Source organism: Delphinapterus leucas, chromosome 6, assembly GCF_059928025.1.
Source record: "Delphinapterus leucas isolate spDelLeu-1000000601 "Yukka" chromosome 6, BTC_Dleu_Yukka2, whole genome shotgun sequence".
NCBI classification, from domain to species: Eukaryota; Metazoa; Chordata; class Mammalia; order Artiodactyla; family Monodontidae; genus Delphinapterus; species Delphinapterus leucas.
This window is the reverse complement of record NC_143134.1, coordinates 83,064,278-83,080,582: the sequence shown is the minus strand read 5'-3', so window position 1 is coordinate 83,080,582 and position 16,305 is coordinate 83,064,278. Positions and strand designations below refer to the sequence as shown.

At 40.2% G+C, this 16,305-nt stretch overlaps 1 long non-coding RNA gene across 4 annotated transcripts in view; it reads left to right on the top strand.

Annotated features, from left to right (window-relative positions):
* LOC149748983 (uncharacterized) overlaps positions 1-16,305 on the top strand; it is a 90,454-nt gene that overhangs the window by 32,328 nt on the left and 41,821 nt on the right. The gene's annotated exons all lie outside the window — the stretch shown is intronic.

Here is a 16,305-nt window from a genome sequence, read left to right as displayed (position 1 = left end):
TGTTATTCACAGCGAATTTTTTCCCTTGATAATATACCTTTTGAATCTCTCTCAAGTTACTGACTATATTCTTCTTCTGTTCCCTGTATAGACTCTGCTTCTATGAGGATTAGTTCTGTTTGTTGAGTTAATTAATTAATTAATTTTTCATGGGCAACTCTTTTTTTAACTATGTTTTTGAGCTTGGGCATATTTCAGGGCTCTTCTTATAATAGTTCCCTTTTTCTCATATGAGGCTGAGAATCGTTCAATTCTGTCGGGTTTTGCCACCAGTCCATTCCCTCTGTTTTGTATCTTCCAGAAATCCCTAGGGGCTTTTGAATTATGGTGGCACACCTTCAGGCCTGAAATACACAGGTGTAGGTCTTTGGTTGTATATGGTTCTTGCTATTAATAAAGGGCTATGTTGTTTCCCATTTGGTTATTGCTTCTTGCATATATATGGCCTGAAATCCCACAAGGAGGAGAGATGAGCATAGGGGCAGGGTTGTTGGATAATTGGCAATAAAAAAAGCATCCCAAACCCCCACTTTCCCCAAACCAGTACTTATTGATATACAATGTGGGCTCATGTGGATATCTCCATAAGAACTGGTATTTAGGCCAAAGTACCATGTAGGGAGACTGAGGTTCTTGGTGCACCTGTAACAGCTGACATTGTAACTTGACTTAATATTAGATTTTTAGGAAAAGAGGTACTTTTGAGTCAGAAAATACTCATCTCAAGACAAACAGAGCTTCAATATTACAGCTGTTTTAGGTACTGGTAGTGGAGTAATTTGCTGTTGTTGTTACCAGAGTTTGTACTTCTCTTCATTGTATTACTCAGTCGTGACTGTGGGCCAGTATTTTAAACTGTAAAAGCCATTTGATTCCTGAGGACTAGAGAACACTAATGTGTGAAACATTTGGAATTTAAATTCTTAGTGCTTGGCATGGGTAGGTGGCACTAAAATGGTAGTTCCAAATCTAGCTCCTCTTTATGGTATTTTGAAGAGGACACAAAGAAAAGAAAATCACCGTGGATTTCTGCTTTGGATTTATGTGGCCTGTCCTTAGGTCCTGGCATTCACGACTCTGGCCCCTCACCGTCATGGTCTCCACCAGCACATGGCCTCACACTGCTTCTAACTTGTTCATTTCATAAGCTCAAGTCATAGATGTGAGCTAAGCTTGTGGGTTCAACTGTGGTGGGGTGGGATTGGGGGTTGGTATGGAAGGTGATTTTGTTTCAAACAGACATTTAAAGAGAAATGAAAACCCTATTAGGTTGACATAGAGAAAAAAATTCAATGAGATTATTAATAATCTAAGAGCTGAAAAGGAAATTTAAAAGCTTGTGCCCAGGACTTCCCTGGTGGCACAGTGGTTAAGAATCTGCCTGCCAATGCAGGGGACACGGGTTCGAGTCCCGGTCCGGGAAGATCCCACATGCCACAGAGCAGCTAAGCCCGTGTGCCACAACTACTGAGCCTGCGAGCCACAACTACTGAAGACCACGTGCCTAGAGCCCATGCTCCACAACAAGAGAAGCCACCGCAATGAGAAGCCTGCACACTGCAACAAAGAGTAGCCCCTGCTCACCGCAACTAGAGAAAGATTGCGCCCGGCAATGAAGACCCAACACAGCCAAAAATAAATAAATAAATAAGTTTACTAAAAATAAATAAAAGCACGTTTATATTGTATTAAAAAAAAAAAACTCGTGCCCAAACACAAACCAGGATTCTGGTTTGCTTCAAAACTCCAAAAGGAATGTGATTATCTCACAGAACTGGGTGTTGGTCTTATAGTCAGAACAGGAAGAATATGAAACATGTCTTCTATTTTCTCTTTCCTGTTTCTTTGTCTACCCACCTTGCCCTAAGAAAACATTAAGTCTCTGCTATGTTCTTTGACTGCCAACAGCAATGTGGTCTGGATTATACCATATGCTGGGATCTAGAGAAATAACTTGGCTTGGAAATAAACAGCTGTCATCACTTGGTATTCACACGTACTTTGTGGGTGTAGACTGATTCATTGACGCTCTTGTATGTTCTGCTGACCCTATGAACTTCTGAAAGCTAGAGCGGTGAGACAAGTAGGTTTGGGAACCAGGGGAACCAATGGTGTAAATCTCCATCTGAGTCTAATGGTCTGAGAATTAGGAGCATCATGTTCAAGGGCAGGAGAGGACAGATGTCCCAGCTCAAGCAAGACAGCACATTTTCCCTTCCTCCACTTTTTTGTTCTATTCAGGCCCTCAATGGATTGGTAGATGCCCACCTGCATTGGTGAAGGCAGTCTTCTTTACTTGGTCTCTTCAAATGCTTATCTCTTCCAGAGACGCCTTCATAGATATACACAGAAATAAAGTTTTACCAGCTATCTGGACATTCCTTAGTCCAGTCAAGTTGACACACAGAATTAACCATCACACCCTGTGTGAGTAGAGGATAGTCTGCCATCAGTAGACCTTAATCTCTGTGTGCCATCCTGAGGTAATGAGAGGCAATCAAAAATGAAAATTAAAGTGGAGGGGACGTGTCAGTTTTCTCTGCCCACCTGTTACTGGTTCCTTGAGAAGGATAGAGTTGTTAATCAGCATAGTAAGAGCCCCAGGTGTGCACTGGGTGTTTTTGTTTGTTTGTTTGTTTTCTTGTTTACTTATGGGTGGGGTTACTGCATTTTTAAAGTCTGCATCCATGTAGGGCTACTCTCTTGCCTTCCTATCTCAGAACAAATCAGAGACAGGCTAGCCATTCTCTTCTCCAGTGGTTACCAACCAGGTGGATTTTGCCCCCCAGCAACATTTATCAATGTCTTCAGACATTTTTGGTTGTTACACCCGGGAGCGCTATTGTTATTTAATGCGTAGAGGTCAGGGATGCTGCTAAACATCCTACAATGCACAGGTCAACACTCCCCTTCCCAACAAAGAATTATCTGGTCCAAAATTTCAACCCTGGTGCCAAGGTTGTAAAACACTGCTCTTCATTTTCTTCTATTCCATGAGACTATGTATGTAAGTGGACCAGGGTACAGGCCATCCTTTTCTCTACAAGTACAATTGAATGTGTTGCTCACATGTGGGAGAGTAGGACACTTTATTTAGGTCATCTTAGCCATGTTTTTGAACATAGACTTAATGAGAGAGCCTTGCGTTGTCCATCTTGCTAATTATTTTAAAAAGTGATAATGTATTTCCCTTTTGCCTATTATTCCTTATATTTGGTTCCCTCCATTGAGAATTTTGTAGGGAATTTAGATATTCCTTCTTTCTGGGTTGTCTGAGTTGTCATTTTCATCACAATATCATGAAAACTTTGCCTTCTTCCATCTGTTGTCTCCTATCAGTGTATCTTCAACCTTTCCCTCTATACAAACTCCTTCCTGTTAGTGGGAAAACATGCTCATATTTCCTCCTACAGTTTGATAAATAAGTACAAAATAATTTTTAAAATCCCTTTTCCTTTCTCCCACATCCCTGTTCTCTATTTGATAGTGAAGCTTTTTTGAAAGAGCTGAGAAATGGCAAATTTAACACAGCCAATGAGTGTTCCATTGATAAGTGAGGTAAGCCCACGCTCAGACCCAGACCAGGTATGTGCCCATAATCAAAGCACAATCAAAGTTATTGCTTTCATGCAGCCTACCCTTAGTAAATATTGTTGCAGGTAAATGGGGGGGAAAAAAAAAGATTAAACAGTTGAATCACCTCTCAAAGCTCCTACTGAAATTTGGACACAAGAACAATGAAGAAAGTAAAGAAATTTAGAAAATTCAGGATACTCTGGGTTGGGGACAAATCACTTCTAACCATGGAAGCCAGATTTTCATTTTCTCTGACTCACTTGAACTAAAACACAAGCATGTGACAAATAGCTCCCTAACCAGATGCCCCTGTGTCAGACTTTGGCTCAGTTACTAGTGACACAAAGAATCAAAGACTGCATAGCCAATTATGAAGTGGCCATCCTGGATAGCCCTCTCCAGTTTCCAGAGACAGTAGTGATATTTCCTACAGCCGGTACAAGGTCCAGAAGGCGTAAAGAAAGTGGTACAAGAGACTTTTCTTGTCCACCAGGAGAGGCAGTATGGCCTTCATGGGACCGGTTTTATAGATTTTGGATATTGTTCCTTGCTATGTAGCCTCTACATCTGGTTCTTCAGCCTTCTTGGATATGAAGTGAGCTACCGAATATCTCTTAATTCATTCTTTTCTGATTAAGTTACTCAGAACTTGTTTTTGTTGCTTGGTATCTAACTGAGACTCCTTGGCAAAATGACAGCCAAGTGTGATATAAATATGACACAGTCAGTCCCTGTCACAAGCAAAAGGACAGTTAAATGAATTGTTTAATAGCAGCACCATACTTTATTAGATTCTCTGCTCTAACCATTCCTCTTCTCGCCTTCCTCTATTTGTGGTAGCTACATCTGTTAAAATAGGAATGGTACAATTTAGTTTTTCTCTAGGATCAAATCCCTTCGCTCCCTGTAAGTTATACCTAAGCCCTGGGTACACAGAGATAGATAAATACAGGTTTTCCCTGTGATCCAAAAGCAGAGCGTTCCTGTGAAATCTTTTCTAGGCTGAAATGATGTAAGGCAAAGAAGCAATTACCTTAGGACCCATTTTGCTAATAGATTCACAAAACAAATCCAGATAAAGCACAGATGCTCACAGACATAGTTCAAGGCTATGGTGGCTTGATGCTGGGATGCTCAGTGTAGTTCCCTGGGAAGGAGCTTGGTTGGCGGTGCCGTCCTCACTGCTCAGGGTTCATGCTGCCCCTGTAAGGACTCCCAGCAAGACAAACACTGACACTGTTGAGTCCTCTTTGGATTTCTTTCTGTTAGAGAAAACAGGTCTTTCGTAAAAACTAAAAGGCGTAAAGCGAACTTTCGAAAAGTGGGGAATGCCTTTGATAATAAAGGAAAGAAAACAGGAAATAAGGGAGAACTGATAAGAAGTGTGGGTGTAGACTGTTCAGATTTCCATACTCTATGACAGAGGTCTGCAAACTTTTTCTGTCAAGAGACAGACAGTAAATATTTTTTACACGGTGGGCTGTAGCTCTTTGTCACAATGATTCAACTCTGCCATTGTTGCGTGAAAGCAGCCACAGTCAACACATAAGCGAACAGGTGGGGCTGTTTTCCGATAAAACATTATTTACAAAAACAGGTCATAGGCTGGATTTGGTTTACAGGTCATAGTTTGCTGATCCCTGCTTTATGTTATGCCAGGTTCTCGGGGTTCTTCCCCCCTGTTTACATTTAGGGCCAATTTTCTTATATTCATTCATTCATTCATTCATTCATTCATTCTATGATCACTTATTGAACACTTATTTGTTTCCACAAAGATTTCTGTAACTGAAGCAGCTTACAGCGTGGACTGGATCAGGTAGGAGTATTGCCCAGTAGGCACCTTGGCCATATCCCCTCAATCTCGTCTCTTCAGTTCACAAAGGTCCAACATCCTGCTGCCAGGACCTGCATTTCTTTGCCTCAGGAATTTCTCTGGCCATGAATTGTATAGATCTGTATTCCCCACAGTTTCTTAATACACTCCTTCCTTGAATCTGGGTGGGCTCTGTGACTGCTTTGACCAATGGCATGTAGCAGATGTGAGTCTATATAATATCTGGGCCCAGGTCTGAAGGGATTGCCAGCTTGCGCTTCCTATCTTTTGGAACATTTGCTCTTAGAATCTAGACGCCATGCTACTAGAAAGCCCAGAGAGCCTCATGGAGAGACCAGTGTAGAAAGGACCCAGTACCAATTTGCTAGTCATGAGAGTGAACCAGGAAATGGATCCTTCAGCTGTAGTCAAGCCAACCCAACTAACATACTGTGTGGAGCAGAAATAAACTCTCCCCACCAAGCCCAGCCCATATTGCAGATTCATGGGCAAAATATATGACATAGTTGTATTAAGCCTCTAAATTTGGGGAGGTTTTTAATGCTGTAATAGATATGCAGGACACTCACCGTGGACTTAAAGTAGTTCTTATTAAATCGGACTTTAACAGATGAAGGATCTGAGGTTTAGAGAAAAAAGCATGCCTTGCCCAAGGTTTCACAACTAGTAAGTTAGAGATTAAGACTTGAAACCCAGGCCTGCCAGATTCCAAAGCCCAGGCTCTATTTAATCTACCGTGTTGGGCTTCCCTGGTGGCGCAGTGGTTGAGAGTCCGCCTGCCGATGCAGGGGACACGGGTTCGTGCCCCGGTCCAGGAAGATCCCACATGCCGCGGAGCGGCTGGGCCTGTGAGCCATGGCCACTGAGCCTGCGCGTCCGGAGCCTGTGCTCCGCAACGGGAGAGGCCACAACAGTGAGAGGCCCGCGTACCGCAAAAAAACAAAAACAAAAACAAATAATCTACCTTGTTGTATCTCTAAGCCAGAAACTGAACTGAAATAAAATAAAGTAAAATAAAATAAAAGGAGGCAATAATAGTGAAGTTGAGATCATAGAGGATTGCTAAGCTGAGGCTGTCTAGTGCCGCTTTTGGGGAAAACATTTCAGGATTACCATTCTCTCCACCACCACGCTAATGCCTGGGTCCTGCCTCTACTAACTGTCCCTATTTTTTTTTTTTACTTCTGTCCTAACACTTATGATGTATTCTACTTGTCTGTCTCCTTGAAGTGTCTCTAGATACCTTTAATATATGTATCCCTATGCCTGGCTTAGTGCTTGCCTTATAGCAGGTATTCAATAAGTGTTCTTTGGATGAATGAATGAATTCTGGAATGTATTGTGGGTGTACAAAGAACTTTATCAGTTAGACTAGAGATACAACTATTAGATGTGCTGTCTATAACCTGGAACGCAAGGCAAAGATGTATAAATAAAGCATTAATAAGCTCTCCCACTCCATCTATCCCCACCCACACCTGGCTCCCCAAGGTAATCCATGTTAATATCTGGTTGTATCTCTCCACACTTTTCTTCACGTTCATACAAATTGATACAAATACATAAACACATTATGTGGTTTTGGGGTTGTTTGTTACTCTTCAAATGTTGTCTTACTTTCCATTTCTCTGCAGCTTGTAAGCTAGTGTAGGGATAAAAAGCACAGGTTCTGGAGTCAGACTGATTAGGTTTGAATCCTGGCTCCTTGCTGACTAGCTCTGATATCTATGGAAAATTATTTAACCATCTTTGTGTTCAGTTTTCTTATCTATAAAATAGAGGAAATAATATTTCTCATCTTATAAGATTGTAAAATGTACAGCACAGAGCTGACACATACATAGTAAGCATTCTAAAAATGCCAGCTGCTATACTATACCTGCCATCAATAGATAGGGTTCTAACTCCTTTTTAAATAGCTGTATAATATTCCATAGAATTGAGGTACCAACATTCATTTGACCATTCCTAATGATGGCCATTGTTTGTTTCCAGCCTTGTTTCCACTCTAAATATTGCTACAATAAGCATTTTTGGACTTAAATCTCAGTGCTTTTACTTCTGTGGAATAGATTACTCAAAGAGGGATTGTCGTATCAATTTACTTGAATAGATCTATACCTGGCACAGGAAGGGGTGTATCATTCTCCACATAACTGTCTCAGAGATTCACTACTGCAATCCCAGCCTGTTTAAGGGGTTTGGCTAGAGACCAAGCAGCCATTTTCCATAGCCAGAAGTCACATGAGCTGCCATAAGTCATATGTCTGTCTTACTTTTGGTTAGAAGTTCAAATGGGTTCTTTTGGTCTCGGGTTCTAGCACCTAGTGGTGAGAACCTTGTCTTTTCTCTGAAAAAGTCTGAAAAGTCTTCTGAAAAAAGTTTTGAATTTTTTTTTCTTTTGCCACACCGTGTGGCCTACGAGATCTCGTTCCTTGACCAGGGATTGAAGCCAGGCCACAGCAGTGAAAGCTGAAAACTTTTTAAATTTTAATAACCATGTAAGTGAGAGTGACAAAGAACTACCTAGTAATGAAATCACACTGGAGCCATCAGTTTCTTCAGCTTAGAAGGGCAGCTGTATAAAATTAAAAACACAGAAAGAAATAATAGGCCAATCCTTTATGAATTGAGTATACCATATTCTTTCATATCTAATGCCCTATGTGACTCAATTCTTTTTTTTTTTTTGCGGTACGCGGGCCTCTCACCGTTGTGGCCTCTCCCGCTGTGGAGCACAGGCTCCGGAAGCGCAGGCTCAGCGGCCATGGCTCCCGGGGCACGAACCCGTGTCCCCTGCATCGGCAGGCGGACTGTCAACCATTGCGCCACCAGGGAAGCCCTCAAATACTCGGAATTTAAATAAGAATACAAAACTTTGCAAATTTTAGTATACAATCAGTAAGAATGACTTAATAGATATATTGTTTACTGTGTTCCCAATGTACAGAAAATCACATTTTTCCTAATAGCTGTGAATATTATGTAGCTCTGGAGCAAATATTAGCCCACAAATAAAATCTCAGTAAATTCTGGAGAAATATCCTAGGTTATATTCTTTGATCATAATTAAATAAAAATTTTAGATTGATATTAAAAGGTAGGTATAGGTATGTGTATGTGTTTAAGTCACACAGCAAGAATTAAGAAAGCTTTAAAAGTGAGTCTTGGGTTAGAGATTTTAAAAAGCTAAAATTGCAAATTAATTAGAAATAAGTAATTATGAGAGGTCCATACACTTTCAATAGAATATGGTCAAAGATACAGACAGAAACATAGATTTCAATGGGCAGGATATTTTTTAGGGATCAATCCTTGTGGAAGGGAGGAGACAGTAGGACTGGGCAGAGAAAGAAGCCTGTCAGTGGTGTCCTGCGTTGGACCCAGAGGGTTGGACCATTATACCCTCGCCTTGATCAATCTCTGGATTTGGGGCAACGTAGAAAGCGTGGGCTCATGGCTGAGGCAGCTGTCTGTAGCCTAGGGAAACCCTGAAGGAACTGAGAGCTGTAACAAGTCTCTCCTCAAAAGGGAATCTAAGCAGTGCATCTCCATACCCACCATAACTTGATTTTAAAAAAATAGTGACTTAGAATCATCTCTGAAAGTTTGGCATGGTGGTCACTAATACCACTACTATTCATTGTAGCTAACATAAACAATGCAATAAAACAGGGGAAATAACTGGTGAGAGGTTTATGTATAAGTAAGGTGTACGAGAGGCAACAATATTATTTACAGGCAACATGACTGCATATAGATAAAATGTAAGAAAATCAACGACAATAAAAATGAAAGAATATTTTTCTACAATATAACGTAGAATCAACAGACAAAACTCAGTAGCTTTTCTAAACGTCTATACTAGTTATCATCTGAAAGAAAAACCGCATTAAGTGGATTAGAATATAAAAGTAAAAACTAAAGCTATAAAATGTTTATAAACAAAATGTTTGAATAACAGGGTAAACCGAACTAATATAGACCCCTCTCCCTCAACCACAAGCACATTGAACTGCTGGATAAAATATGAACAAAAGAGATTAAGCACTTACCAGAACTCAAAACAAAGAAAGGACATCCCCCAGAGGGAAGGCTCGTATTAAACATAGTCTCTTGGGGCTACACACCTGGAAATGAGCCCTCACCAGCCTAGAGGAAACAGAGCACAATGAGAATGCAGCCATAAGGCCATGAGGACCGTGCTCACGTGAATGGTATTCCCTGGAGGTGTGCAACAAAACAAACTGGTAGAGAAGAATAAATCCTGGATAAAACCAGCTCTCCGGAAGGGCTACCGCTTCTGGAAAGGGAGAACTGAAAAAATAATGCCCACTGGCCCTGGGAAGCCAAAAGAAAGTTTGAGTCTATGAGCTTCAAAGTAGAACTTAAACATGCTTTCTGTTGTACATCAAAGTCTCACATCTGGACCATGCATTAGCACTTTTTTTTGTTTTTTGGTTTGTTTTCTGGCCGTGCCATGGGGCATGCGGGATCTTAGTTCCCCCACCAGGGATGGAACCCATGTCCCCTGCAGTGAAAGCACAGAGTTCTAACCACTGGACCACCAGGGAACTCTCCTGGTCTGTGCATAGCATGGAATTAAAATTTATATTATACATTTCATATAGCATTTCCCACACTGAAATATTAATACAAAAATACGTGTCATATTAGTGAAAACTCTTGGGAATCACAGCTGAAGCAAACATTTAAACAAACAAATAATAAAACCATAGACCACTTTTACAATTCTGTATTTATAAAATTCCCAACAGGGAAATAAAATCCCTAAAGAAGGTTTGCTCATTATAAGAAAATTTCAAGCCACATGAGGAAGTGATCAACTCTGAGAATGTGGTCCCTGAGAGAATGGAAACAAATGAAATGAGACCCATAAACACCTTAGATTTCTGCATGGACACACTTTCTACATGATGGTGCAGGGATGGGTAGCCCAAGCAGAGCAGAGCAGTCTCAATGAGGTGAAGAGACAGGATCAGAATTCAGGGATCCTGAGGTGGCTGGAATCTGCCTGGAAGGCTAATGTAGAGAAGAAAACTCTGTAGAGAAGAAGATCCAAAAATCTGCATAGCAGACCCCTTGAATATTGAACAAATACTAAGCTATTCATTAACAGAGTTAGACTTTATAAGGCCAGAAGGAATTAGTACCAGAGAAAGAATACCAGAGTGCTGTGAGATGAACACCTCCCAGGGATGGTACAGGGGTAGGAGATGGGCCATCCAGGGTGGTAGGGCAGTTCTGAGAAGTCATCAACCACTGAGATACCCTCTGACTTCATGCTTTCTATCTTGAGTGCTTGATTTTCTTCTTCCAAGAAGCTTTCTGGAACTCCAGCAGTAGTATCCACCTGGGCAGGAGAGACTAAAAGGTGTACCAAGCTAGCTGTCCTTATTTGAATGACCTGTCCCAGATGTCTTACCCATCAACCTCTATATATGGTCACCTAACCACAGCAAGCAGCAAGTGAGTTGCTTTTTGTTTTTTTGTTTGTGTTTGGTTTTTAGTGAACTTGTTGCTCTATTAAATAAAATTTCCTTCTTTTACTACGGAATATGGGAGAAATGGATATTGGTGGAGGCTTCTGGCTGTGGACACAAGTTCAGTCTCACTTTCTTCTTTGGCACATGGCTGCTTAGCTAAAGGCGGCTTTCCTAGCCTCTCTTATTGCTACATATGACCTGGTGGCTAAGTTCGGACAATTGGAATGGGAGTAAAAGTGGTGTGTGCAACAATGGCGTCACTTAGTTAAAAGAAAATCTCTTGCTCTGGTTATTCCCTTTTCCTCTTACAGTGTGTTGTAATATGGACATGCCTGCAACTCATCTTTGACAGGCATTTGAGGAAAATCCCTTAGAGATGGAACAGCATCAAGAATGAAGGAAAATTGTTTTCCACATGGAAAAAATAACACCAGCACCCTACCTCATACCATCCATAAATCTAAATGTGAGATGGATCAAAACCATAAATGTGATAAAACAAAATTTCAAAAAGTTTTAGGAAAAAAAATCTTAGGGTCTCCAGATCAGAAGAATTTCTAAATAAGACACAGAAAAAAAATTATAAAGAGAAAGATTTCAAAATTTGACATTAAACTTTTAATGAAAATACAAACAAATTAAAAAGCTAAGATAGGCTCTGACTAACCTCTAATATACAAATTATTCCTACCCATTGATAAGAAAAACTAACCAACGAAATAGAAATATGGAAAAACACTTGCACAATCAATTTAGAGAACAGAAAATTCTAAATGGCTAAGGAACAGACAAAATTAGTTCAGGCGTTGCTCTTGAACATGGAAATGCTATTAATAAAACAAGGTATTTTTCCTCATAATGACAAAGATTGGAAACATCTGATGCTGTCACAGAACAAGAACACAACCTCACCATATATACAAAGAGAAATTGTTGAATAAACTGGGATAGATTCATGCTATAAAATACTATACAGTAATTAAAAGGATGAGACAACTTTCTGTATACTTGGAAATAAGTCTATAATATTTTTAGATAAAAAAAGCCTGTTTTAGAATAATAAGCATAGTATGATCTCATTTTTGTAAAAACTAAATAATCCTGCCCCTTTTCAGCAAGCAAACCCTTATAAATGCGTGTAAAAGAGAAACATTGATTGATATTAATTGGGTCCATTTATTAAGGAAATTCCTACATTATGACATGGGAGCTTTCAGGAGGCTGTGAGCAATACACTTCCTGGTATTGACACTGCTATCCCATTTACTTGTTTTCTATTATTTACAAAATTTAATATACAAGTTCTGGCTTTTATAGTAATACCATTCCCCAAGGGCACATTGATAAGCAGACGAAGCCTTAGCAGGGAGACATGGACAAGCTTGAATGTCATTAGTGCTTCTTCAATACCTATATGACTGTTTCTGAAATCTTTCAAGCAGTTCATATCTAGATCTTCAGAATTTGAATCTGCAGAGAATTTCGCCCTCAAAATCATTTTATCTTATTCTGAAGTTGGGATAAACCATTTTTCAGGAAGTTTTTAAAAAGGCTATTAATCTTTGTGACAGAATCTGGCCCATGGCCAAGTCACTTTCTATTAGTACGTTTGACACTTGGGTAGAAACATTAATTTGTTCATGCCATTAGGATGCTATTGTTTAGCTCACCAGTAATGGGCTAGATGATTCTCCATGTAATGCCTATTCCCAGGGAGATTCTTAAGAAGAACAGGGTTCATTATGTTCACTGATGCTGTGATATTAGGAACCAGCAGTGAAACAGAGTAATCACAAGGATATACGCAAGTGGTATTAGAACAAAGACTTAAAGCAACATAATGCAGTAAAAAATTCACTGGGCTTTGTGGGGCTGGAGACCTGTACTCCAGACCCAGTTGAGTAACACTCTAAGGTGTGTCCCCGTCTTAGAATGAGGAACTGTTTTGATTATGGATATTCAGCCAATGTTCCCCCAATCCTTAAAGTTCCATGAGGCTTTCTTGGGGGCACAGGTGGGAGGGGTGGCACAGAGGACTACAAAGGTAGGGCTCTGGTCTTCCTAGGCCTGATGAAACCAGAACAGCTCTGCTTCTCTGGGTTTTAGATACTAGAGTTCTACGTAATATTTGGTTTGAAATAACGAAGTTTGAAAACTTCTCCACAAGATTATTTCCTTGTTCCCAAGCAATTCTTAAACTTTTGTGGTTACAAATATGGATAGAACATATTACAGTTGACTTTCTTTAACTCACAGTTTTCACTTTGTCAACAAGATTGTTTCCCAGAGTGTATTCTTTGGGACTCTGGTGTTAATGGAAAAAACGGGGGAGGGCTACTATGTGGATAAATACGTTTCATAAAATCTTTGCTGCAGGACTCGTCAGAGCCTTTCATATATTTATGCACAATGTGAGTTTTAGACGGGATACATACTTCTCTATACTCCTTTGTGATTTCTCTTGTGCAACCTGATTCCCGCTGAGTTCCATCTTCCCACACCTTTCCACTATGATCCCAGGAAGTTCTGTTTCATGTGGCAAATACCTCCTCATTCTTCGCCTTTTCTCTTGAGTGCTCTTTCACATTTTGATTTATCTACAATCTCTTTTAGTCCAAGAACCTTAGGATAAAGATTGGGACCACTGTTCACCCAACTGCCCCATGCCACATCTGAGCATTATTACTCATATATTGAAAAATCCCCAAGTCTGCCCCACACTGATGTTAGGGAGAATACCGTCGTAGTAGATTATAATACTATTTACAAGCATTTGATACCCTCCCCTGGGGGCATAACTCCCACCCCCTCATTGATGTTAGACTTGGCCATATGGCTTGTTCTGGTCAATGAAATGGGCCAGGAATGATGTATATCTTGTTTGAACAGAAGCCTTAGCAGTCAGATCATGTTTTTACCATACCCTTCCTTTCTCTCTTCTATAAAATGGGTTATATACCAGATAGATGCTTTTCTGTCAATCTGGGTCCCAGAGTGAAAATACCATGGAATGGAGCCATAGCCAGCCTACAGTGGACATGTAGCATTTGCAAGAAGCAAAAATAAATTTCTGTTGTTTAAGCCACCCAGTCTGTGGTGGCTCAAGTGAGCATGTGAATTTGAATGTGATGTGATGAAGAGGAAGCTGTATGCTGTGTGCATATGGAATAGAGAAATAGTATCTAGAGAAAGAAAGAGGGGGGAAAAGCACACACAGTGAGAAGCGGAAATGAATGACCATGTGTCCAGTAAGGAGAAAGTAGCTATCTCTGTTGCTGGTGAGTTACCTGTTCTGGGTTTCTGTCCCTAGATATACTTTTTTCTTTGCTTCCATGTTTCTGCCCCAGCTTGTGTGTGATGGCCCTCTTCTTCCTTTCTGTCATTCTCTAATTCCACTTCTCTCTTGCCGATCATTGTGCTAGTATTGATGACAGAGAGACTTTGTCTTGAAAATCCTTAGAATCAGAATTCAGTCCCAACAAAGCAGTATTTCAATATATACATCACAAGTATATATATTGGAATCATATGAAAATTTTGCAGAACTGTATTCCATAAAAAAAACAGGGATCTCCAGAACTTATAACAAGCACTTCTTTCTTGTTAATTGTAAAGGTCACGTTGTGTCTCCTCAAAAAAAGATATGTTGTAGTCCTAACCCCCAGCACCTCAGAATGTGGCCTTGTTTGGAAATAGGATTTTGCAGATGTAATTAGTTAAGGTGAGGTCATACTGAAGTAGCTTGGGCCCCTAATCCAATATGATTGGGGTTCTTCTAAAAAGAATGACAGTGAAGACAATGTGAAGATACACAGGGAGAAGATGGTCACATGACAACAGAGACAAAGATTTGAGTGATGCATCTAAAAGGTAAAGAAGGATGCTGGCCAATACCAAGAGCTAGAAGAGGCAAGGAAGGATTCTCCCCTAGAGCTTGGAAAGAGAACATAGCCCTGCTGACATCTTGATATCAGACTCTAGCCTGCAGAACTTTGAAATAGTATAATTTCTGTTGTTTCAAGCCACACAGTTTTTGGTACTTTGTTACGGCAGCTCTAGGAAAAGAATACACCACTATTCCGGAAGGCTAGGTTCAGGAGATGACAGTCACTCCCAGAAAGCCCAGGCCTGAGTCACTGAGGGAGTACGTAGGCTCAAAGAACTTAGAGGCCAAAGTGAAGAGACATGGAAGTCCAGGTTGGTGGGGAGAGGGGGCCCGCCCCACCAGGCTCCTCCGTTCCCCTTGGTCCACAGCCGGTCCCTGCCACCTGTCCAAAAGCAGGTGAGGGGCTTTTATCCATCTCTACTTTGCTTCTCTCCTCTGTCCTTCATGCCCCCACTGTCACTACCCACTGCCACAGCCACTAGTGTCTATGTTTTAAACAAAATTTGATTAAAAGAGTTTAGGGAAATGCTACCAAACAATTTGAAGGTAGTCAGATCTTCAACATAACCAATCATCTTACATCTATATTATGGTTTCATAGAAATAATGTTCATGTTCCTTTAAGAGGGAGACAATGAACTTCATTAAACATTAGGAAAAAATTGATCTTTTATCTAAAAAAAAAAAAACTACACTCAGTAGTTCAAAGGAACCATGAACTTGCTTTTAATGATATGGAAGTGGTAAAACCTTCTAATTCCACTATTTTGCTCACAATGGAGAGTCTTCCATTATACTGAGCTTAAGTTTCTGGGTTTGAGCAAAAAAAAAACCCCTAAAGACAAACTTAAGGCCCTGTTGGGCTCTTCAATAACTACATTAGTCACCTAGGATGCCTACATACTAATATCTATTATGTCTGGTAAGGGGTGTAAATACTGTTGGGCTTAGGTACTTTTGAAAAAATCTATATTTTTGAAGCCACTTCTGTTTTCTGCTCTGACTGCTTTTTGCATACATCAACACTCCAATCAGCTTGTCAGTACTTGGTCCTTTCACATTTGATATTCAGGCACACAGAGCCAGCTATTTTTTCATTCGAGTGTGTGCATTCCTTTTCCATAAATTTTATGCACACTCCTAGAAGGAGCCAATGTGTGTGCTGCTAAATTATGGTCATGGAAAAAGATATTGTAGTTTTTGAAAATCAACTAACTTCACAAAATTCTAATCAATAATAAAGGTACAAGCTCTATTTATATTTATTGGACCACTCAAAATAATAGATACAGCTGCTTCCACTCCTGCACTTCTCCATTTATATCACCAAACCATCTTTCCTCGAGCCTGAGACTCTTTCTTCCTAATCTGGGGTTTTGATGGCTGTTGACATCGTTGCCTGTATCTTGCTGCCCTACTCTTGCTATGCAACATAACACAGGGCAAGGGTTCTGGGGAAAGTAACAAATAATCATCATTCAACTATGAGACACTGTTAT